Raw genomic sequence first — 23140 nt, 5'->3', positions numbered from 1 at the left:
AGTGCCAGATACCGGAAATACGTTGTCTCATTTTCATCCCCAAAGCAGTCCTACAAAGTAGGGGTCCTGGCCTTTAGTTTACAGGTGGAAAAATTGAGCTCAGAGAAAATAACACACACAAGGTCACGCAGCTCATCCGTGGCAGCATCAGCATTTGAAGTCAGATCTGTCTGACTCGTGAGCCCATGTTCTCTTTTTCAAAGACCTCATGCCTCCTCTCTGGACTAGTCACCGTCAGTGGAAGGTGTTGGTGAAAGGTAAGATGCTCCTATGTTTGTGGGCCCGAGAGCTGCTGCCAGCACAGCCCCTGGCTCATCAAAGAGACATGGCACCTGGGCAGAGATAGATGACCTAGTGCCTGAGCCAGTGTGCCCACTCCCTCCTGGACTCCTCATCCTTCCAGCCACCATTCCTCTCAAGTAGCCATACGTAAGCACATTGAGGGCAAGGCTTGGTCCCAAGCCTACTGGGTCCCCCGTCCCAGGTATGGTAGTGTGGTGGAGGAAAACGTGCCTGAGATCAGAAGTCAGGAGAGTTGATTGAAGTCAACTCTGCCACCAACTGGCTGTGTGATCTGCGGCACTCACGGAACCCCCAACCATCAGCTTCACCTGAGAAATGGAAAGCACCAGACCCTCCCGTCAGAGTTGTTGAGGGCATCAGACGAGTTCATGCAAACAAAGAGCACAATCTCAGAAGCCAGAGGCTTGTTCCCAGAAGCAAATCCCACCACCTACCAGCTGAACAGCCCTGCACAAGTCATTCCACCTTACTGAGCCTCAGTTTATTCACCTGCAAGATGCGGATATGGACAGTCAAATCTGTCTCACTCTTTACTGTACAAATCAAATGGAGAGATGCCAGTTCTATAGACTATTAAGCACCCTGCAGATGGTATTTGCCACATGCTTGATAAACAGCCACAGCCTGACAAAACAAACCCTTATTCCCAAAGTAGCAATGTTGATGGCACAAAACCAGCAGTAATAAAATGTTGCCAGCTGCCCCTGGTCCTGCAAATGGCCTTGTGCATTCCCAGGGTCCTAGACAATTGTGCCCTCAGGGAAGGGCACAACTCCCTGTTCCCTGAGAATGGGGCTCTCAGCTGCCTTCACCCAGACTGTATTGTTTGTCAAGACCATCCTCTTCAGTGCACAATAAGCAACTAGAACTTTCAGGGCCTTTCCAGGCAGCTGCAGCTGCTGCTGAGACATCTCTGTGCCCTTGAGAAGGTAGCTTGCCTGTGCAAGTTTAGTCTGAAATTCCATTCGGGGGCCTCCCCCTGCCCCTGAACACAAGGCCTTGAAGATGTTGCACGCTGTGTGGGCTGGATCAGGCGAAAGTAACAGTGCAAGAGAAAGAGGAGCAAGAGAGGGAGACTGTGAGCACAGCGAGAGATAGCGGGGGTCAAGGCCAGAAAGCACGGCACAGACCAGAGCCTTTCAGGATCCCTCCTCTGGAGGAAGCAGTTGTTAGTGGTGATAAATAAAAACCAGCCTTTTCCGTAGCTCCTTCATCTGACAACCTCAGATCGTTTTCCACATACAAGTCCCTCTTCCGCTCCCATCCTTTGTCCTGGAAGAGCAGCAATGCCCTGGTGACTCCAGCCTGGAAATGTTCAGGCCTTTGCCCACACCTCACTTGCATCTTTTTAATGGTGAACCCTTGGAGTCGTTCCTCACCACCCTCCAAACCCACAGCCTCCCCTGGCTATGTTATGGGCTGAATTGTGTCCCCTACAAATTCCTGTGTTGAAATCCCACCCCCCAGGACCTCAGAATGTGGCTGTGTTTGGAGATAGAGTCTTTAAAGAGGTGATCATGTTTAAATGAGATCATTAGGGTGGGCCCTAATCCAATATGACCAGTGTCCTTATAAGAAGAGGAGGGTAGGACACAGACACACACAGAGGGAAGACCATGCGAGGACACAGGGAGAAGGCAGCTGTCTACAAGCCACAGAGAGAGGCCTAGCGAGAATTCAACCCTGCCGACACCATGATCTCAGACTTCTAGCCTCCAGAGCCGTGAGACAATTTTTCTCTTACTTAAGCCGCCCAGTCTGTTATGGCATTTCGTCATGGTATTTTGTTATGGCAGCCTGAGCAGACTAATATTGGTTTCATATCAGCTTTAAGTCAGTTCAACAGATAGAGATCGCCCAGCCGCTGTTCTCCAGGCAGCAGGCCAGACTGTGGATTCAAAGAGGAAGAAGACAGTCCTGGCCCTGAAGTTGCTCGCAGTCCAGTGTGGGGCCAGATAAGTTCTAGGAGAGAAGGAGCACTGAGCATGGGAGGATTGATTATGTGGGAATGTCAAGGAAGACTTCTCATAGGAGGCGAAATCTGAGGAACTTTTTTTTTTTTTTTAAGATTTTATTTTTTCCTTTTTCTCCCCAAAGCCCCTCCGGTACATAGTTGTATATTCTTCGTTGTGGGTCCTTCTAGTTGTGGTATGTGGAATGCTGCCTCAGCGTGGTTTGATGAGCGGTGCCATGTCCGCGCCCCGGATTCGAACCAACGAAACACTGGGTCGCCTGCAGCAGAGCGCGCGAACTTAACCACTCGGCCACGGGGCCAGCCCCAGAAATCTGAGGAACTTTTAAAAAGATGGAAAAGACAATTTACCAGGAAGAGAAGAAGAGGGCGAGAGTGCTTGGCAAAGACACTGAAGCACAGGGAGACATGGCAAGCTCAGGAAATCATCCCGATGATAGGAGCAAATTAAGCACAAAGTGGGTGGGTGGTGGGAAACCACGTAACCTCTCTGAGCTTGGTTTCTCCATCTGTGAAATGGGAATAATAATCTCTCATACCATTGATGTAAGGCTCAACTGCAACGATGGGGAGAGAGCGTTTGTAGCAAAGCCCTCACAAATCTCACTTCAGATGAACTCATCATAAACCCCCTCAGTTTTGAATTCTATTCACCCCACCACCACCTGTACCTTCATTTGGCATGGGCATCAATTAAACCAGGCCGAGCCTGATTTTTTTTAATAAAAAATTTAAAATTTTAGAATAGGTTTGGATTCGCAGAAAAGTTGCAAAGAGAATACGGAGAGCTCACTTATACACCCCGCCCGCTCCCCCGGTGTTTCCCCTATTGTTAACATCTTACATTACTATGATACACTTGGCACCATCAGAGAATTGTAACTGGTACATTATTATTCCCTTAAGTCCACAGTTTATTCAGATTTCCTTAGATTTTACCTAATGTCCTTTTTCTGTTCCAGGATCCCCTCCAGGACACCACGTTACATTTAGTCATCCACGTCCTTAGGCTCCTCCTGGCTATGAGGGTTCTGGCCTGATTCTTTCATTCTCAAGAATTTGCTCGGAAAAGTGCAAATGCACAGAAGTAGGAAGTAGGGGGAAAGTTGGAGGATTTTCTGAGAAACATATATTTCCAGCATTGTATCATTTGGCTTATCAACAATGTACACTGGTTACAAATGAGACTTATCTGTTCACTGAAGGAGCCCTAAAGAACCTGTGCTTGTTATAGTCTCAGTTCATTTCATCCTTTACACAAAAAATGATAACTAATTAATATTAGTAAATAACTAATTAATATTAGTAAATTAGCAATAAAATTAGAATTCTCCCCCAATGTGACAGCTCGAGCCATTTTTCCCTTCCCAATAGCCCTTCCTTTATCCCAGGTCTCCTGTACACTTGGGATCACCGGAGTCCTCAGGCCCCCTGTCTCTTGGAGAAGTAAAAGGCTGTCTCCATTCCTGAGCCCTGGAAACTGACAGGGAAGGGAAGGGGGACAAAGGGAGCACATGCCCAGTAGCAACCATTCTCTCCGAGGACCTCCGCTGTAGTCCCCGGGTCCACATCCAACACTGCAGGGTCGGATGAGATGCTTCCACTCTGAATCTGGGTGGCCTTAGAGGTAGGGTGGGCTGGGGTGGGTCTGTTACTGGCTGTTCCTCATAAACAGGGTGGAGGAACATCACTGCAGGCCTCGCTCCGGGCTGCTGCAGAGATCAGCCCCTTGGGTTGCCTGCAAGAGCAGCAATAAAGGGGAAGCATCCTGCTGGTTTGCCAGGACAGCCCTCTCTGTCTGGAACACTAGGTTCTAGGACTCTGCCTGCTCACAGGTTTCACATGAAGGCCCCGTCAGAACGACAAGGAACCAAAGAGAAGAATTCACAATAGAAGTAACATTCATGAGCCTGGAGCATCAGAGAACAGTAACTCCCACCTCCCACCTCACTCCCAGCTGGCTACAAGGCCACAAGTAATCATAATACCACATTCTCAGCTGAGCTCATGTCTTCTCATCCTTTTTTATAGAAAGAAAAGAAACTTTTTAATGGCTTAAGTCATTGTGAAAAGATGCAAACAAGTAGATGAAGTGAAAAATCCCCTTGAATGTTGCTCACTCCCCGTCCCCTCCCCAAGGGTAACCAATGATGCCAGCTAAGAGGGTGTCTTAAGAGGCTTTTTCCAATGGATTTACATGCCTACATGGATATATCCAGAAATAGCGATATTTCCCATATACTATACTAACATACCAGATATGCTAATATACTGTTCTCATACTCTAGAAATAGAACAGAGACTTTTACAGAGGGTTTCTAAAATAAGGATGCAGTACGGTGTATAGAACTATGCTTACAGAAATTTGGGTTCTTTCTCATTTCTTTGCTACTATAAACCATGCTATAATTAAAACATCTCCCTTTTTTCTTGTTTTGTGGGCAAGGCTGGTGGGTGTCCGAGTCCCCATTGGGGCCAGACAACCACACATCTTTCTCTTCATCCTGGAAACAGCAAGAGACCACCCCTTGCTATGCCCAGTGTGGCTTATGCAGGCTGAGTGACAGCCCAATGTCCTTCCCAAGCTTCCCTGAATGCGGCTGATAACTCATTGGAAAGGTTAGCATTATTGGATGGCATTCCCCGCCCTAACTCTTATTTAGGTTTCAGACCATTTGGCCTGAAGGTGACCATAGTGACAATATAGAGATTGCATTCATGTTCTGTGGCTCTCATCACAGATGGTCACAAACCTGGTGGGTTAAAACAACAGGAACTTATTCTCTCACAGTTATAGAGGCCAGAAGTCTGACATCAAGATGTCGGCAGGGCCACTCTCCCTCAGAAGACTCGAGGAGAAAATCCGTTCTAGCCTCTTCCAGCTTCTGGTGGCTCAAGGTATTCCTTGACTTGTGTCTGCATCACTCCAGTCTCTGCCTCTGTCTTCATGTGGCTTTCTCCTCTGTGTGTCTCTGTCTTCTCTTCTTCTGTCTCTTATAAGGACACTTGTCATTAGGTTTTCGGCCCACTCAGGTAATCTAGGATGACCTCATCTCACAATCCTGAACTGAAGTACACCTGCAAAGATCCTTTTTCTAAATAAGGTCACATTCACAGGTTCCAGGGGCTAGGACATGGACATACCTTTTTGGGGCCAGAGGGATCATTAGCTCAGTCCTCTTGTTCACAGATGAGAGTATCCTTCCCTGCCAGGGGATGGCAGATGCTATGGAGAAAAGCAAAGCAGAAGAGAGACACAGGGAGGTGCCGGGCTAGGGGTGGAGTTCCTATCTCAAATAGGGTGGTCAGGAAAGGCCTCTCTGACAACATGACATTAACTGGGAGCAGCAAAAGTGTGGATGTGAATCATAGAAACTTCTGGGTGGAAAAGCCTTCCAAGCAGAGGGAATAGCAAGGGCAGATCTGGCCTTTGTGTATCCTTGGCATTTTATTCCTATCGTTGTAATAATTTACCACATTACTTTTATTTTAGCCATATACATATTGGTCTCCTGGATAACACTGTGAGTTCCTTGAAGATAGAAATTGTATCTTTCTCCTTGTAGCATCCCCAGAACCTAGCCTAGTGCATGATGCAAGACATATGGTCAACAAATATTTGATGAGAAGACAAATGAATGACAGAAGGTCTGAGGGGATGTATGGCTTAAATGACTTGCCCAAGGTCACACGACTGGTCAGGGGCAATGCCAAAACTAGAACATCAGAGCTCTGGTTCCCATGAGAAAGCAGGGTGGCACATTTCAATAGAAGGTCATTTTCTAGTCAATTCTCTTTAAAGAAAAATCAATTTGCTGTATCAAGACACATAAAGTAGATGTGACCACATGATGGGACAGAGACACAGGCCTCCTCAAGTCCTGGGCCTTATTAAATAAGAATATCCCCACTGCTCTAACCCAAGGAAACACTTCATAAATGGCTGGTTATGGGGCCAAGAAAGAAGAATGGGCAAAATCAATAAATTGGGTGTCGCGTGGAAGTTAACCAGATTCTTAGGAATAACCACCCAAGAAACCAGGTGGCTATGGGAGGAGGTGGGGGACAGAATGACATGCAGTGCAGGACTCTTGGATCAGCTGATTGATCAGCAGGGATAATTGTAGTTAAGAGTGAGCCCTGGACTAGCTTGGAGGCTGAGATTCAAGGCCATCGTGGACTGGGTCAGGTGAGCTCAGGTCAGTAGGACCTAGAAAGTAAGTGAAAGTGGACAGTACTATAAGTTAGACAAGCAAGGTTTGGTGAGGTCCAAAGTCAGGAAAGGCCAGAAGGCCAAAGACACAGGTAGAAAGATGGAGGGTCAATTGATTACACAGAGCACAGGTCAAAGCACTTGCAGGACCTTGGATAGCTCCGCAGGAGGCTCTGCTGAGGGGTGTTGGATGACTGAGCTTTCAGCCTCCAAGTCTCAAGGGTCAACAACTGGATCCACCTCTCAGAGGGAGCTCTGAGATTTAAAGGACCCTGTACAAGCATGATTTGTACCACTTTGTTGTGAGGAAGAGAAGGGCTACTACTCTCTAAACACATTTCCCAAAAGTAGTGGCTTTTTCAGCATGTTTAAGGTGTGTTGACACGACTGATGGTTGTTAAAGCCACAATGAAGCATGAGACAGATCAGTGGTCAAAGGAGAGATCTTAACTATGTTCCAGATCTCCCACCACCAATGGTGCAGACCCCACCCTCAGCCGGCTTGCCTGCTCCAGATGTTAGACCTTGGCTATGCCGTGGGCCAGGGGTAATCTTCACCTATGCAGGAATTCCCAGGCATCTCCCGGCCATGCCAGTGCACCTGTGGTGTGTCAGAATAAGCATGGACTTTGGAATTATTTAGCAGCAAAGCAAGTCATTTTGCTTCTTTGAGCCTCTACTTTACCACCTGTAAAGCAGGGGCAATAACATCTTGCAGAATGATTGTAAGGATTAGTCAAGCTGCACAAAGTGCCTGTTATGCAGCAGGGGTTCCATGAATGATCACTGTTGCTAAGATTGAGGCCTCTCCCTGGCCTGCTTAGTGTCACTCTGGGGGTCTAATGTACACCTCTCAGAAGTGGCATTGTCCTTCTCCCCAGAGTTTTCATCCTCTGCCACATCCCACCCAAGTTTGAAGCTTGAGTCCAGGCAGGATCTTAAGACATGATAGAAACAAATAGCCAAGAGATTGGAATAGGATTTCAAAAGCCAGTGGAAGAAGAACTTGGTTGCTTAGGAATTGCTTCATACACTAATAAACAAAGCAAGTGTGGAAAGCAACAGCTGCACAGCCTTGGAGAATGGCTGAATAGGAACTCAGTGACATTACAGCCTGGCCAGACTTTCTGCCCCCAGAATCAGGCCAGTACAGTGCGGCACCCAATTCTTACCAACATAAAAATGCTGGTGGGATTATTTGTGACTAAAAACCTTGTCCCCTATCAGGAACAGAAGCCAGCATGCCAGAATCAGACAGATCAGGATTCATACCCTGACTCTGGCTCTCACTAACTCTGTGGCCTTGGGCAAGTTACATAACCTCATTGAGCCTCAATTTCCCTATCTGTGAAATGGAGAGCCATCACCTACCTAAAAGAGCGATGGCGAAAGGTCAATGAGAAAATACATCTGCAGTTTCTGGCAGATTGTAAGTGGTCAACAATTGTTAACTCCCTATCCTTCTTCCCAGAGAAGTGAATACCAAAATTTTGAGGGGAAAAGAAGCCTTTAGGTTTTGTTGTAAGCTTTCTTTTTTTAATTATTATTAATTTTTTAAAATTTTTTAATTATCGTAAGCTTTCTAAGCGAGCTGGACCATGTTTCCCCGCTTCTCATGGGCAAAAGTGGAATCACAGAGCTGGGAGAGCTTCAGCAATCACCTATTTTCACATCTTTACTATCACGAATAAACTGAGTGATGAGGCCCTAGAGGTGAAGTGGCCTTCTGTATTGCAACTCCTGTGGTTACAAGTGACCAAAATCCAACTCAGACCAGGTTAAGTCAAAATGCAATGTTTGGGACATCAGACACTGGTGGATCCTGAGACTCAAAGGAAGTTATCAAAGCTGGCTCACTCTCTTCCACCATCTCTTAGCTCTCATTCTTTTGAGTGTTGGCCTCACTGTCTCCTATAGCTGGCATACTTTCTCTATACAGAGGGGAAAGAGGATTAATGACAACTCCAGAATTCTATTGTCAATAGAAGTGTCTAGCAATCCCAGTAAGAACTTCTGTCTCCCAATAGCCTACAGAAATCCCAGGGAAGTACGCAAATAGTCCTATTTGCATCATGTACCAATTGCTGTATCAAGGGACAGAGTTCAATGATTGGCTAAGCATGTGAATGGGGTGGGTGATACAGGACTTCATGGGGAGGATGCTGGGCATAGAATAACACCTCCGCTATCCATCTTATTTGCCAAGTCACCCGCTAATTAGTGGCACTGCTGGGCTGAGCACTCACGTGTTCTAGTTCCTAATCCAGTACTTTTTCCCCTCCATCAACTCACATTCCTAGACCTCTTGGTAGACCTTATTTACCCAGTGATGGGAATGGATTTGTGCTGTTTCAATCCCTTAGGAAATGTGAGGGCCCACAGCTCACATTTGGGGGCCAGTCAACCAGAATTTGTGGTGAGATCAATCTGCAACCATGCCCAAAATTACAGTCTGGGGCTCCTTAACATCCCTCTCTAACCACTCTAGCTAACCTTCCCCACACATCAGAGATGTCTGCTGGGGGCAGGATTGTTTTCACTCTCCTAGCTAGCAACGGCATAAACACTAAGCTATGTCTGGTCAGGAATTCTGGAGCCTCTAAAGAAGCACACCAAACAGGCACAACATCCACTCACACTGTCAGGAAAGGGTTCCCGTCTGTCTGTGGATCTGGCTGTGCCTCTCTAAGAAAACAGACCAGGTTGATCCTTTAAAGCGATTATTCACACACCTGGTGGTATCTTCACAGTTGGCACATTCCAGCTTGGTCAACCCAATCCATGGCTCCAACTGAAACAGCCAAATGAACCTTAGCACCAGCAGATTTTGACTTGTGGCCAATACACATGGAGCTTTTGGACTGTTAGTGCCCAAGAATGCTAGAGCTGGAAGTAGCCATAGAGATTGCCCAGTCTAATTCTCCCGTTTTACAGATAAGGAAGTTGAGGAACAGAGAGAATCACACTACTTCAGGGCAGTTTTGCAACAACATTTGTCCAAGAGCCTGGGCATGGCCAAGTGCTGGCCTAGGGAGGGCAGCCACCACAAACAGAATATGGCGGCCACAGCCCACACTTGGGCTTTCCATGGTCCCCCTCCATTCGCGTCCTGGGAGACACCAGACCTGAAGTCCTTCTGCCTCACATGGACCAGTAGTGGGAGAGTTGGCTGGACTCGAGGGAAGTCCCAGCAGAGTCCTGCTGTCTGCGGTCCCCGGGTCCTCTAAAGCATCCCCTCACACTGCCCAGAACAAACTTGAAGCACTCAGGGGGCCCGGATTGGCCAGCTGTTCCATGTCTGTCTGAAGAGCTGAAATTCTAATAGGGATGATTTATGAGTTTCTGAGCGAGGGGAATGGGAGCCGCACTTTCCCCTGACATAGAGCCTGGTCCCGCGGGTGCTGGGATGAGTAATGCTCTCCCATGGGGCAAAGGGCTCTTGTCTGAGTCAAGGGATGATTTAACTCCTCAGGGAGCCAGCGTTCCCTCCAATAACTCACCCTCCTCAAGAAAGGGAGTGGCATCCCCCTATTCTGTCGGCGTCTGTGCCCACTCAGGGCCAGAAGGCGCCTCATGAGCAGTCAGCCAGGAAACCCCATGGTTAGTGTCCTGCAGGGCAGGGCAGGAGCCAGCAGGCAAGCACAGGGAGCGAGTCAGTGTACTGACCTCTTGGACGGTGGCTGCTCCAGGCTGCAGAAGGGACACCCAGGGGAAGATGGAGCACACTTAGACTGCCTAATTCCCAGGGCCAGGCCAGGCCAGCTGTAAAGCATGCACGAGGACTTGAACTTGGGATAAAAAGAACTTTGCAACAATCAGATTTGCACCCTCCCTTTCCCCCCTCCACCTCCCCCACCCCATAATGACTAAACTGTTTCCTGAAGCAGCTGGAGAGAATGTGGAAAAACTGAAACCCTTGTGCGTTGCTGGTAGAACGTAAAATGGTGCAGCCACTATGGAAAACAGCACAGCAGTTCCTCAAAAAATTAAACACAAAATCACCATTTGATGCAGCAATTCCACTCTTCTAGGTACAAGCACAAAAGAACTGAAAGCAGAGACTCAAACAGATATTTGTACACCGTGTTCACAGCAGCATTACTCACAAAAGCCAAAAAGTGGAAACAATCCCCATGTCCATTGGTGGATGGATGTATAAACAAAATGTGGTGTTTACATACGACGGAATATTATTCAGCCTTAAAAAGAAGGAAATTCTGGCACATGCTACAACATGGGTGAACCCTGAGGACATCACGCTAAACAAAATAAGCCAGTCACAAAAGGACAGCTACTGTATGATTCCACTTATATGAGGTACTTAGAGTTGTCAAATTCATAGAGACAGAAAGGAGAAGGGTGGTTGCCAGGGGCTGAGAGAGGAGGGAATGGGGAGTTAGTCTTAAACGGGTGGAGTTTCAGTTGACGATGAAAACGTTCCAGAGATGAACAACGGTGATGGTCGCATAACAATGTGAATGTACTTAACGCCACTAAACTGCACACTTAAAAATGATTAAAACGGTAAATCTTACATTATCTATATTTTACCACAATTAAAAAAAAGAAAAAAATGAAGCTCAATAATCACAAGAGAAGGGACTCAGCCTTCTTAAGGACCCAGATGACTTTGAAATTAACAGATCATTTGAGCATTGGGGAGACCTAGGAAAACCTGAGAGAAAAATGGGAACGCGAACTCCAGGGCTGTGTCCTGTCCACACCCTCGCAGCCTGAGATGGGGATGCCCTGGGCAAGTGTTGCTCGGTCCTTGGAAAACAGATACAAAATTTATATCAACCCTGACAATCTGCTTCCCAAACCACCTTCCTACAAAGTTATCCTCCTCATAACTTTCCTGTTGTAGTAATAATAATTATGAAATCATCACGGCTAATATGTATCAGTATACACTCTGTGCCAGTCGCAGTGCTGAATATGTATCAGTATATACTCTGTGCCAGTGGCCGTGCTAAGCACACCATATACACTGTTCCTTTAAAACCCTCAACAAACCTAGGAGATGGGTACTGTTATCACCCCCTCTTGCAGATGAGAAAAATTAAGACTCAGTGCAATTAAGCATCCTGAGCGAGAGATTTCTCCAGAGCTCACTCTCGCCCCAACAGGCTCTACAGACCAAGGGGCCTGACAGGTGGGGATGAAGATGATATGAAGGTGGTATTTGAATCAGACCTTCAAGGAAAATGGGGCTCTGTCTATGAACCCGGGTATAGCACTCACTAGCCATTACTGCACTTCCCGAAGCCTCAGTCTCTTCATCTGTGAATTGGGGCTGAAAACCACACCTGCCCCATGAGTTCGCCATGAGGACGAAATGAGACAACTACAGCAGGCGCTCAGCAGAGTGCCTGGCCGGAGAACGCGCTGATGAGCATCAGCTCCCCTTGTTAGCATCCATCTCTCCCTCCTCTGAACTCTCAGAGCACTTGGTGTTCATCCCTCTTGTTGCACTTAGCAATTTCTACCACACATTAGATAGAGCACTTTAACTCAGTCCAGCGACCTCCTGACTCCCCACAAATTACACATTATTGAGGACAGAGGTTGTGTTTTGCTCATCTCTGGGTCTCCAGCAGCAGCGTAGGAAGACACGGTAACCGTCTGGGTGAATGGTGACATAATAAATGGATGCACGATGCTCTTTGACCAAAAAAACCCCTCCCACGGCTATAATCAGAGCCACAGCCACCCCGTTAATGAGGAAGGCCAGAGCACTGTCCCGCCCCATCCCTGGCGCAGACAGCCAGACGACCATTTCAGGCCGGGCTGATCGCAACGAGGATAAGAGGGAGCCAGAGGCTTTGTGGAGGGGACAGCCTTGGCTGTGAGCTCAGGCCTCCTGGCAGACAAGCCCAGAGGAAGTGACAGCCCTGGGCCTTCAGGCCTCGGGGCGCAGCAGCTCCTGAGGACAGCCTGAGGTGGAAAAGTGGAGCCTGTGAAAAAATGAGAGTGGGAAATGGGAGTCAAGGAGCCAAGGGAAATGGCAGATCTGTTAACAGGCTGTTTTTGCTTTTGTCTCTGGAGAAGGAAGAGGATGGAGAGTAAAGAGAGGAGAGTCACAGGCCGGCTTCCTGCCCTGCCTTGCCAGGGCAGGATTGCGCCAGATAATGGCTGATAGCGGTGGAAGCGGGGAGACAAGATAAAGGGGAGGCCGGCCACCGGCAGCAGACCCGCGGAGCCAGGGAGGAGCGCGGAGGGACGAGGAAGGATGAGGAAGACGGTGAGGAAGCACGGAGGACGGACGTGCAAGCAGGGGGGGAAAGGCCTCACTAAGACACTAAGACAGACTGACCAGAAGCTGCCAGACTCGTGGGGTCTTGACTGGGGAGCAGACCTGAGCTCAGGCCCAGGGCGAGTCCCATTTTCTCCAGCAAATCCCTAACCATCCTGCGTGCCCCCTTCCTCAGCAGTAGAAATGGGTGCTGTGAGGGTGGGTTATTAGAAATCTAGCTCCCTCCATGGGCATTTGCTAAGAGAGTCGAGCTGCTGCAGGTTAAGTGGCTGGTACAAAGTGGGCCCTCGGTTAAAGGACCTTTTCCTCTCTTTCCTGAAAGTGGCTTCAGGGATGGTCCAGTTCCTGCCTGTGCCCCCTCAGTCCCTGGAGCAGGCCTGGAGGTGCTCTGCTCCATTCCTCCTTGACTGAAGCTTAGACAGTAGCCCCCTTGGTACCAGCGCCTCCTCTCGCCTTGAGTATCTGGGGTGAATTGGGAGGCCTGCGTCTCTGTGTGAACAGTGCTCCGTCGTGGTGAGGTGCTTACATCCCCTCTCTACGTTCCCTCTGAGAAACAGGAGAGTGCTGCCCACCCATCCGGGGCCCAGGCACTGTGTAGACGTGTGGGCTTTCTGACCTGGTCACGATGGAGTGTGACACTCTCTCCCCACCGCTTCCTCACACAGCCAGCTGGGTGCTGAGTGAGGCCTCAGCTACGCACCCCAGAGACAGCACAGAGCAGAGTCAGGCAGAGCCCCAGTGGGCCCTGGCCCCTCTCCCAGTGTATGACCCTGGAAAATCATTTTCTCTTTTGAACTTCAGCTTTCTGCTCTCTTCTTAATGGTCTCCAACATCTCTTCTGGCTCCTGATCTAGGAGGCTGAGATATGGGAAAGAAACGGAGCAGCCGCCTCGCCATCACAAACCCATTTCCTGGATCCAGAGCGGCCTTCCTGCCGAAATTCAGACCCTGTCACTGCTCCTCTGTGAAACCTTAGGAGCTCAGGACACAGTCCATCCTCCCCAGAATCACCGGTCTTTGCACAGCACCTGGGTCTTCGTCGGTTCATTCATTCACTCGGCCTGTATTCATTGAGCGCCTTCTGTGTGACAGCCCCGTGCTGAGACATGGGGACACAGTAGGAGCAAGGGCAACCCGCTCCCTGTTGCTGGCAATCTAGGAGTGGAGACAAGAAATGAACAAATGATAATTACAAAGCACAGTAAGTGCTATTAAAAGTTCTGTGAAAGATGAAATTAAGGAGCGGGTGAGCAGTCAAGGAAGAATATCACATTTCCTCATCTAGGCCCCAGACTTCTTGAGTGAGTCATTATTTCACAAGCAAACTTGCCACGAAGGAGAGAGGAGAGAAAGGTGACCGGTGAAGGGCAGAGGCAGAAGGGAGAGAGGAGAAAGGGGACTGGCTTAAGGAGCTGAACGGGGCATTGTATGCTAACACAGTATTTGTAAAGCTCTGATAACTCTCTAAAGCGAACTGTTTATCTGGGAAGGGAGGAGGCACTTCAGTGTATGTAAAAATTTCCCAAGAAACCCAGCTAGACCCTCTAACTTCCTGAAAATCATCCAAGCTTAAGGAGCATAAGTGGGTGGTTGAGCAAAAGGGACACCCAAGAAATGCTGCTTCTAACCAAGGGAACTGAAGGAACACGTGTTCCAAGCAGGAACCTTGAAAGGAAAGAATACCCCACCCCATGCAAAAAGAAAAAGGAAAAGTGACAGGTCTGGAAAAACAGTCAAGTAGATGGCTTGTCTTCTGTTTCTAGTCCCCTTTCCCCTTGTTACTGGTCCTTTCTCCCTACAGTATTTTTAGTCGGCATGCAGCACTCTTAGAAGAAAGCATGTGAGTTACTCATTCACACTACGGTGCTCATGACTTTGTGTGTTGGCCCCCTGGAATCATTTGCACCTTAAAATGGGACGGATGGAAGGGTCATTGGTGGAATGTTCCCCAGTCCATGGAGGAGAGATTTAAGTCCTATAAGAGCCCCTCAAATCCATCAGGGTAATAGGATTTACTTTTTACTTAAGGCTGCCCTTGACAACACCATGTCCTATACACGTGGCAGGTGACTTCTGCCTCCTCCTTCTCAGTCTTCAACCATCAGAACTTCCAAAAAACAGTCCTATCAGGAGGGAGAAGGTAGAGCCCATGTGGTCTGGAATTGGGGCCAAGGACGTGTACCCCAGTCATGGACTTCTGATCCCCTCAGTCCTGGTCTCTGGGCCAAGATCCGAAAGGATGGCAGTGCGCATAAGAATCTGGCATGCCCCTGATGAATGAGGACGGCCCGGTAAACACAATGACAAGGCAGACAGACCCTGCCCCTGTTTTCTAAGCCTCTTTTCATCCCAGGAATGTGTGTTTAAGAGACAAAGCCAAGTGTTTTATCTGCTGTCACTTGATGTCATGGAAAAAGGCCTGGATGTGGACTTTACAGACCCTGGTTGCCTCTCTAGCTCTGTGTGAGCCCAGCTTCCTCAGTGCGACAGAGGTACAGCGATTCCCCCAAGTGTGCTTCACGGGGTCTGGTGTTCCTGCACCGACCCCAGACCTGGAGGGGCTGCGCTTGTTATCAGCCTGAAGGTCCGGAGCTCTGGGGAAGGGCACGGATGGACGAAAAGTGTTCCAACAGCCGTGTGAAGAGGCTCCTTCGTGAAGCGCGGTGAGGAGGCTGGGCTCCCAGCAGCCCAGCAGCTCCACTACCTTCTGCGTGTCACCAGCAGGCCTTGAAGCACTCACTTTGCAGAGAGCAGGACTGGCCTGCAGGGCTTGTGTGTGGGTTAAGCTAGGTGAACATGCACAGGTAAAAACTACCTTCAAGTGGAACTAGCCAACCGTGTTTTAGGTTAAATTTCCTCAGGAGCCCTTCAAAACAGACCCATTACATATAAATTTGACTCCACAGAGAACAGAAGTCTCCAAACGCTTATAGTATTCATTTATTTTCTGTGTAAAGTTGAGGCAAGAACTTGAGGACTGATGGGCTCATTTCCCCCTCCAGCAGCCCAACACAGGCTGGCCTAGCCCACAGGGGCCCACCTCCCCCTCTCTGCCCTAGCTCTCCGAGGGGGGGGCCAGGAGAACGACCTCGAACCCCACTAGCACCTCTCCTCTGCCCTGCTCACCAGTCCCCAAACCAGGCTTTGTGCCAAAGGCCACAAATAGCTGTCCTAATAACAGCCACCCTTTACTGAGCACACACCAGGGGCCAAGCACCCACTAAGCACCTTATTTATTTCAGTTCCAGCCTCAGGACAATCCCCCCAGAAGCTACCTTGCTGTACCTATTTAATGGATGAAGAAGCTGAGTCGGGGAAAGGGTAAGTAATTCGCCCAAGCAACCTGCAGAGGGGCACACCTCATCCCAGAGTGCACTGCTTTCTCTCTTAACCAGATTCCCTGAGGAGCTTTACAGCAGGGCACCCTCTAACACACGTGCGCACACTCACGCACCCTGTCTCCTGTGCTCAGCCCTCCACTGTGAATAAGCAGTATCAGAGAAGGACCCGGCACAGAGGGGCAAGCACAGACCATATCTTTGAGACTGTCCTTAGGATGGGCACAACCAGCAGAGAGGCGGTTGCTGGGGGCCTAGTAGGACGAGGACGGATGAGCACGTCTGGAGTTTACTATCTGCTCTCAGACGGGACCTTCCCAGCAGGCTGCCCTTTGCTTTAATCCCGCAGTTTTCGAGCTCCCACGAAGAAGGGGCTCTGGCGAGGCCTTTACGGGCTGCAGGAGACTCAGAGAACGGACAGCCATGGCCCCTCCCCACCCAGAGCCCGCCAGAGGACACCACAGGTCTCCAAAAAGCCCAGAGCCCAGAGGGACAAGAGTGGCCCACAGCATCCTCACCACCCGCCTGAGCATTTCAGCTCTGACGCAGGCCGGCAGGGTCGAGCCCCAGGCACGCAGAGAAAGGCCAGGAACCGTGGCTGGGAACCCACCCCACCGTGGCGCCCTCCGCGGCCCCACTGGAAGGAGGAAAGGGGTGAATTCTCGTGAGAATTCTGATAAATGGGCTCCTCCACCCCTCCCCCTCCCCCAATTAAAGCGAAGCTGTGCGAGCGCCGAGATGCAGAAACCACTTCCAAGCCAGGCATGACATCAACATTTCAGCGATAAGGGGTGGACAATGGGGTGTTAGACTAATAGAAAAACACCGCTGGATAAGGCCGGCTCCTGATACCCAGGCTGATGGGAAATACCATTGTCTGTCCGCTGTCAGCTGAGTCCCGGGGCGACAGGGATTCCAGCGGCCACAGGCCTCGGCCAGGGGGAGGGGTGGCTCGCGGTCGGGCTGGGGGAGGGCGCCACGGGACTGGGGTGGGGGGTACGGGCAGGGGAGCAGGGGAGGGGGAGCGGACAGCGCTGGGAGGGAGGCGCTGGCTCCGGACGCAGAGGGTGCTCTGGGATCTCAGCAGCAACCGGGCGTGGCGACGAGAGAGACGGCCCACTTCTGCCCCTGCCGAGTGCGTGCGGTTAAGTGTTTCCCCCGCCCTGCCTCAGGTTCCTAGAAGCCGGCGACGCTGCAACAAGTGGAACCTGCTGTTCGCGAGCCTTGGGCCTGCAGCCACGAGGGAAACCCGAGACATAGGCAGAAATGGAAGGCCGCGCACACTTCCGTCCAAGCGTTTGGGACTGTGTTGCTTGACTGTGCCATTGCTCACAGGTGTACTTGATTCATTGAGTCTCAGAATTTTAAAAAAATTGTATCAAAGTGATATGTGCACAGTTTTTATATTTTAAATCAATTTGTTTAAAAGAACGTTTAAAAACAGCAACAAAACTGATTTCCTGCTGTCCTGCTCCCCATCCATCTTCCCATCCTTGCCCCCTGCCTGCTTCTGCTCCCCAGAGGCGATAACCACTGTCAGGTGCTAGTGCTACTTCTGGTACTTGCCCTCTCTTTCTGAATAATGTGCTTATGCTGCTATGTCTTTATCCATTTTAGACATCTGATGGCTTCTTCATACGGCAAATGAGAACTTAGCAACTTCACACTGCTCCCCTTTTTACTTTTTTCCTCTCTCATCCTTCCAATATAATTATATTTGAGTAAAGCAATAATCAGGTAGTATTCTGACAATAAAAATATTGCTGTAACCTTGTCTCCTAGATCCTGTGTCCTCTCTTTCTTGATTTACCTCTTTGTCTTGCTGGAACACCTCCTTCAGTACCTTCCTGAGAAAGGGTACATTTTGAATTTGGTAAGGTATTGAATTCTAGGTTAAAAATCATTTTAAAAGGATCGCTCCCTTGTCTTCTAATTTGTGGAAGCTGTCAGACATCTCAAGACACCATTTCTATTCCAGAGTCTTTGTATGGAACCTTGTCTTGTTTTTTCACTGGGAGCTCTAAGGAACTTCTCTCTATACCTGTTGTTGGAACGTTTCATGGCTATATTTCTTAACGTGTCTTTTCATTCATTGTCCTGGACAATCAATCAATAAGCTGTCAATCTGAAAACTCAATTCCTTTAATTCTGGGAAAAATTTGTGTATAGTTTCTTGGCTAATTTCTACTCTTGGCCGTCTTCTCTCTTCCTTCTGTCTAGGCCTTCTATTAATTGGATATTAGACATCCCTTTTTTTTGAGGAAGATTAACCCTGAGCTAACATCTGCTGCCAAGCCTCCTCTTTTTGCTGAGGAGGACTGGCCCTGAGCTAACATCATGCCCATTTCCCTCTACTTTATATGTAGCATGCCTGCCACAGCATGGCTTGACAAGCAGTGCGTACATCCGCACCAGGGATCTCAACCAGTGAGCCCGGGGCCACCGAAGCAGAACGTGCAAACTTAACCACTGCGCCACTGGGCCGCCCCTAGACATCCTAAATTGATAGTCTAAATCTCTTTTATCTCTTTTCTATTTCTTTGTCTTTTTGCTCTACTTTTGGGGAGATTTACTCAACTTTATCTTCACACTCCCCTATAAAATCCTTTCTTTTCCTTCTGTATTTTCATTTTCAAGAGATCTTTCTTGTTTTCTGATTGTTGCTTTTTCATAACTTCTAATCTGATTTCATTAAGGCAACATCTTATCATCCAAAATATATTAATTATTATTTTTTTTAAGTTTTCTTCTGCTGCTCACAATGTTTTTTACCTTCAGCATCCTTTTATCTACCTGTCTTCGTCTCTCTCTTTGATGTTGGAGATTTTCCTCAAATGACTGGTGATCTTTTGGCTGTGTCACTAAAAGGCTAACTGGAAGTTCTGCATGAGGGGCTTGTGCCCTGTGGGGCTTCACGGTGGTGACCAGGGGGAGAACTTGGTCAGTTACTTGGACTAGCCAGTTTCCCCAGATCCTGTCTCAGGGACCTACAAGAGGCTCCTCCATTCTGGGACTGAGGCAAGGGAGGGCACTCAGTTTGCCAACTTCCCCTTATCCTCATGGTCAGGGCCATGCCTCAGCCCCACCCTCCACTCTGCCAGATGCCCCTGAGTCAGGGCCTCCCCAGTTCAGGTTCCACCAGGAAACACTTTATTTATTTAGTTTTATATTTTTGAGGAAGATTAGCCCTGAGCTAACTACTGCCAGTCCTCCTCTTTTTGCTGAGGAAGCCTGGCCCTGAGCTAACATCGTGCCCATCTTCCTCCACTTTATATGTGGGACGCCTACCACAGCATGGCATGCCAAGCGGTGCCATGTCCGCACCCAGGATCCGAACCGGGCAGGGAACTCCAGGCCGCTGAGAAACGGAATGTGTGAACTTAGCTGCTGCGCCACCAGGCCAGCCCCAGGAAGCACTTTATTTAGCACCTACCACACGCCAAGCCCTACACTTATGCTGGAGACCTCATGGAACCCCTTCCTTTGGCAGAGAGGAAAGATGAACTCGATGAGAAATGACTTGGCCTAGACCTCATGGCAGGCGGGAGCAGCGCTGGACCAGGGCAAGCCTGGTCCGTGACCTCAACATCCACCTCCACCACAGAACACCCAGCTGATGGGTGGCCTGGTCTCCTTTCCCCCTTCCATCCCTCTGTGTATCACTTTCTATGCCTTCTTCTGTTTCTCCACTACCCACCCCAACTGATGGATCACAATAGGATAAAGACATTTAGTGTGAATTGCACAAATTGCACAAGGGAGAGCCTTGGATAATCTACTCAGATTTTTTTAAGTGAAGAAATAGAAGAAAATGTTCACATAAATCTGTAAATTAAAGCTGGGTGGTCCTCAATTTTATATATTTGACTCTCATACACCCCATGCTTTCGTACGTAGTTACTCAGGAACTCCCTTTTGTGTGTCTGTCTCAGACCCGCCTCATACAGTTGTCTCAATTCTTATAAAAGAATCTCAACATGATAAGAAATATGCCTATGGGAAGCTCTGGGCCCACGTCCTCCCAGCTCATGAGCCAAAAGGAAGAAACATTCTTCCGGAGTCCATGTGTCAAATCTCATGGAAGGATTCTGATTGGTTCTACTCAGGTCTCATGCCCACATCTGAACCAATCACTATGAGGAGGGGGTAAACAATTAGAGTTGGACCAGCCTAGGTCATATACCATCCTTGAGGCCTCTGTGTTTGACACCCCATCAGAACCATATGAGGTTAATGTTGTGTTTCCTCCAATGAAACCTTGCTGGCAGACAAAACCTCTCCCCTATAGTCATCCCACAATAGACATCTCATGGGCACCCTCTCAGAATAAAGCACTACATTAGGCTTAGTGGGGGAAAACAAAGATTAGTCAGACTCATCCTGGCCAAAAGGGGCTTAGAGTCAGTAAGAGATTTGGTTATGTACATAAATACCTATGGTAGAATGCAGTTGGACCCTAAAGGCATAGAGTGCTCCCAGAGGCCATAGAAGGGACATATCCGAGGGGTTACCCTTGGGTGGGAGCCAGTGCAGAAGAATAATCTAATAAACATGGTGGTTAATTGTATGATGGTTAAAGGTAAGGGAGCATCTACCATGTTTACTCAAAGCTTACTAGACGCCTTGGCATGACTTTCTGAGTTTCTTCCAGGCATCCAAGATGCTATTTTCTTTCAGGTCCGTCCTCCCATTCTTCTTCCATTCACCATCCTGTCCTGAATCACTCAGTTCACATCAGGCTCCTGAATCTTCCCTTTATAATCTACCAGGCTAGTCCATCCAGTGGCCACCTACTTCCTACAACCATCATCACAGTGATGGTCTTTAAGTCATATTTGTCCCTAGGCTTTGTTTTAAGGGCCTTTTCTACCAAATGCTTCAGCCTCTCACCCCTGGACTTCTAACTGGTCTTCAGTCAGTTAACAAGAGCTATTTCTCCAATCACAGCTAACCTGCTGTGGGAGCTCACCCTCATAGGATATCCCTCCCTTTTCATCCCACCACACTCCCCAACAAAGGTTGAACCCTTTGTAAAAGAGGGAAAGTGGACGTAGCTAGATGGATAAGAACAATGCTGCTTGGAGGCGGGGATACATCTGGTTAGAAGGGCGAGTCTCAGCCGGCTAGCTAGATGGGCCTCTTGGGTTCAATCAGTTCGTAATTTCAGTTTATTCAGTATGTGTGTTTTACAACTCTGCATGCTCCAGAAAATACACATGGTTTTTTTTTCCCCCCACACTGGCTAGAATGTGAAAAGTTGTCAGCAAATAGTTATTTGCTCCATAAGAAATATACAGTGGGCTTAAATATTTTCCTTTCTTAATGACTCTCTGAGTGAATTAACTCTTTTTTTAAAATTGAGGTGAAATTCACATAACATAAAATTAACCATTTTAAGGTATATATTCATTAACCTTTAGTATGTTCACAATGTTGTGCGACCACGACAATCACCACTATCAAACTCCAAAATATCTCCTCACCTAAAAGAAAACTCCATACCCGTTACGCCCTCACTCCCTACCCACCCAGCCTAAGCCCCTGGCAACCAGCAGCCTGCTTTCTGTCTCCAGATCTACCTTCTGGACTTTTCACATAAATGGAATCAACAGGTGCTCTTTTGTGTCTGGCTTGTTTCACCTGTTTTCAAGGCTCGGCCACGTTGCAGTATATATCAGTACTTCATTCCTTCTTATGTCCGAAAAGTACTCAATATTGTATGTAAAACCACGTTTTGTTTATTCCTCCATCTGCTGGTGGACATTTGGGGTGTTCCTACCTTTTGGTTATTGTGAATAGTGCTGCTATGAACATTCGTGTGTAAGTAGTTGTTTGCATACCTGTTTTCTATTATTTTGGGTATACACCTAGAAGTGGAATTTCTGGATCATTGTGGTAAGTCTGTTTAATTTTTGAGAAACCGCCATACTCCACAGTAGCTGAACCATTTTACATTCACACCAGCAACGTACAATGGATCCAGTTTCTCCGTATCTTTTTCAACACTTATTAGTTTCAGAGTTTTTTTTATCATAGCCAACCTAGTAGGTGTGAAGTGATATCTCATTGTGGTTTTGATTTGTATTTCCCTAAGTACTAATGATATAGAGCATCGTTTCATGTGCTCATTGGTCATTTGTACAACTTCTTTGGAGAAATGTCCTTCGTCCTTTTTTTTGGCTGAGGAAGATTTGCCCTGAGCTAACGTCTGTTGCTAATCTTCCGTGGTTTTTTTTTGTTTTTTGCTTGAGGAAAATCAGCCCTGAGCTAACATCTGTGCCAATCTTCTTCTATTTTGTACATGGGTCACCACTACAACATGGCTGACCAGTGGTGTAGATCGGTGCCTGGGATCCAAACCCTCCAACCTGGGCCGCCAAAGCAGAACACGTGGAACTTGACCACTATGCCATGGGGCCAGCCCCTGTCCATTTTTAAATTGAGGTTTTATCTTTTGCTGTTGAATCATAAGAGTTCTTTATATATTCTGGATATTAGATTTTATCAGGTATATGGTTTGCAAATATTTTCTACCATTCTGTAAGTTGTCTTTTCACTTTCTTAATACATAAAAGTTTTTAATTTTGTTACATCCAACTTATCTATTTTTTCTTTTGCTGCTCATACTTTTGGTGTCATATCTAAGACAACATTGCCAAAGCCAAGTTGATGATGATTTATCCCTATCTTTTCTTCTAAGAGTTTTATAGTTTTAGCTCTCATATACTGGCCATTGGTGTGAGGAAGGGTCCAACTGCATTCTTTGGCATGTAGATATCCAGTTGTCTCAGCGCCATTTGTTGAAGAGACTGTTCTTCCCCCCATTGAATCGTCTTGGCACCCTTCTCAAAAATCAGTTGGCCATGGATGTATGCATTTATTTCTGGCTTATTTTGGTTGAATTCAATTTGATTTGTAGGTTTAGAGTAAGTTTCAAATTGGGAAGTGTGAGCCCTCCGACTCTGTTCTTCTGTTTCAATATGGTTTTGGTGACTTAACTCATTTTAATTATAGGAAGGACTCTTGTGATTGGTGAGACTCACCAATCCTGTCACCCC

General features: G+C 47.9%; 1 long non-coding RNA gene across 1 annotated transcript; it reads left to right on the top strand.

Moving 5' to 3' along the window:
- The first annotated feature begins 15940 nt into the window (after positions 1 to 15940).
- Positions 15941 to 17469, top strand: LOC124236638 (uncharacterized). Its single transcript, XR_006887821.1, has 2 exons — positions 15941 to 16065; positions 17255 to 17469. It is a non-coding gene; the product is annotated as an uncharacterized LOC124236638 (long non-coding RNA).
- The last annotated feature ends 5671 nt before the right edge of the window (positions 17470 to 23140 follow it).

The sequence above is a fragment of the Equus quagga genome, chromosome 3 (assembly GCF_021613505.1).
Source record: "Equus quagga isolate Etosha38 chromosome 3, UCLA_HA_Equagga_1.0, whole genome shotgun sequence".
Lineage (NCBI taxonomy): Eukaryota > Metazoa > Chordata > Mammalia > Perissodactyla > Equidae > Equus > Equus quagga.
This window is presented reverse-complemented; position numbering and strand designations above follow the sequence as displayed.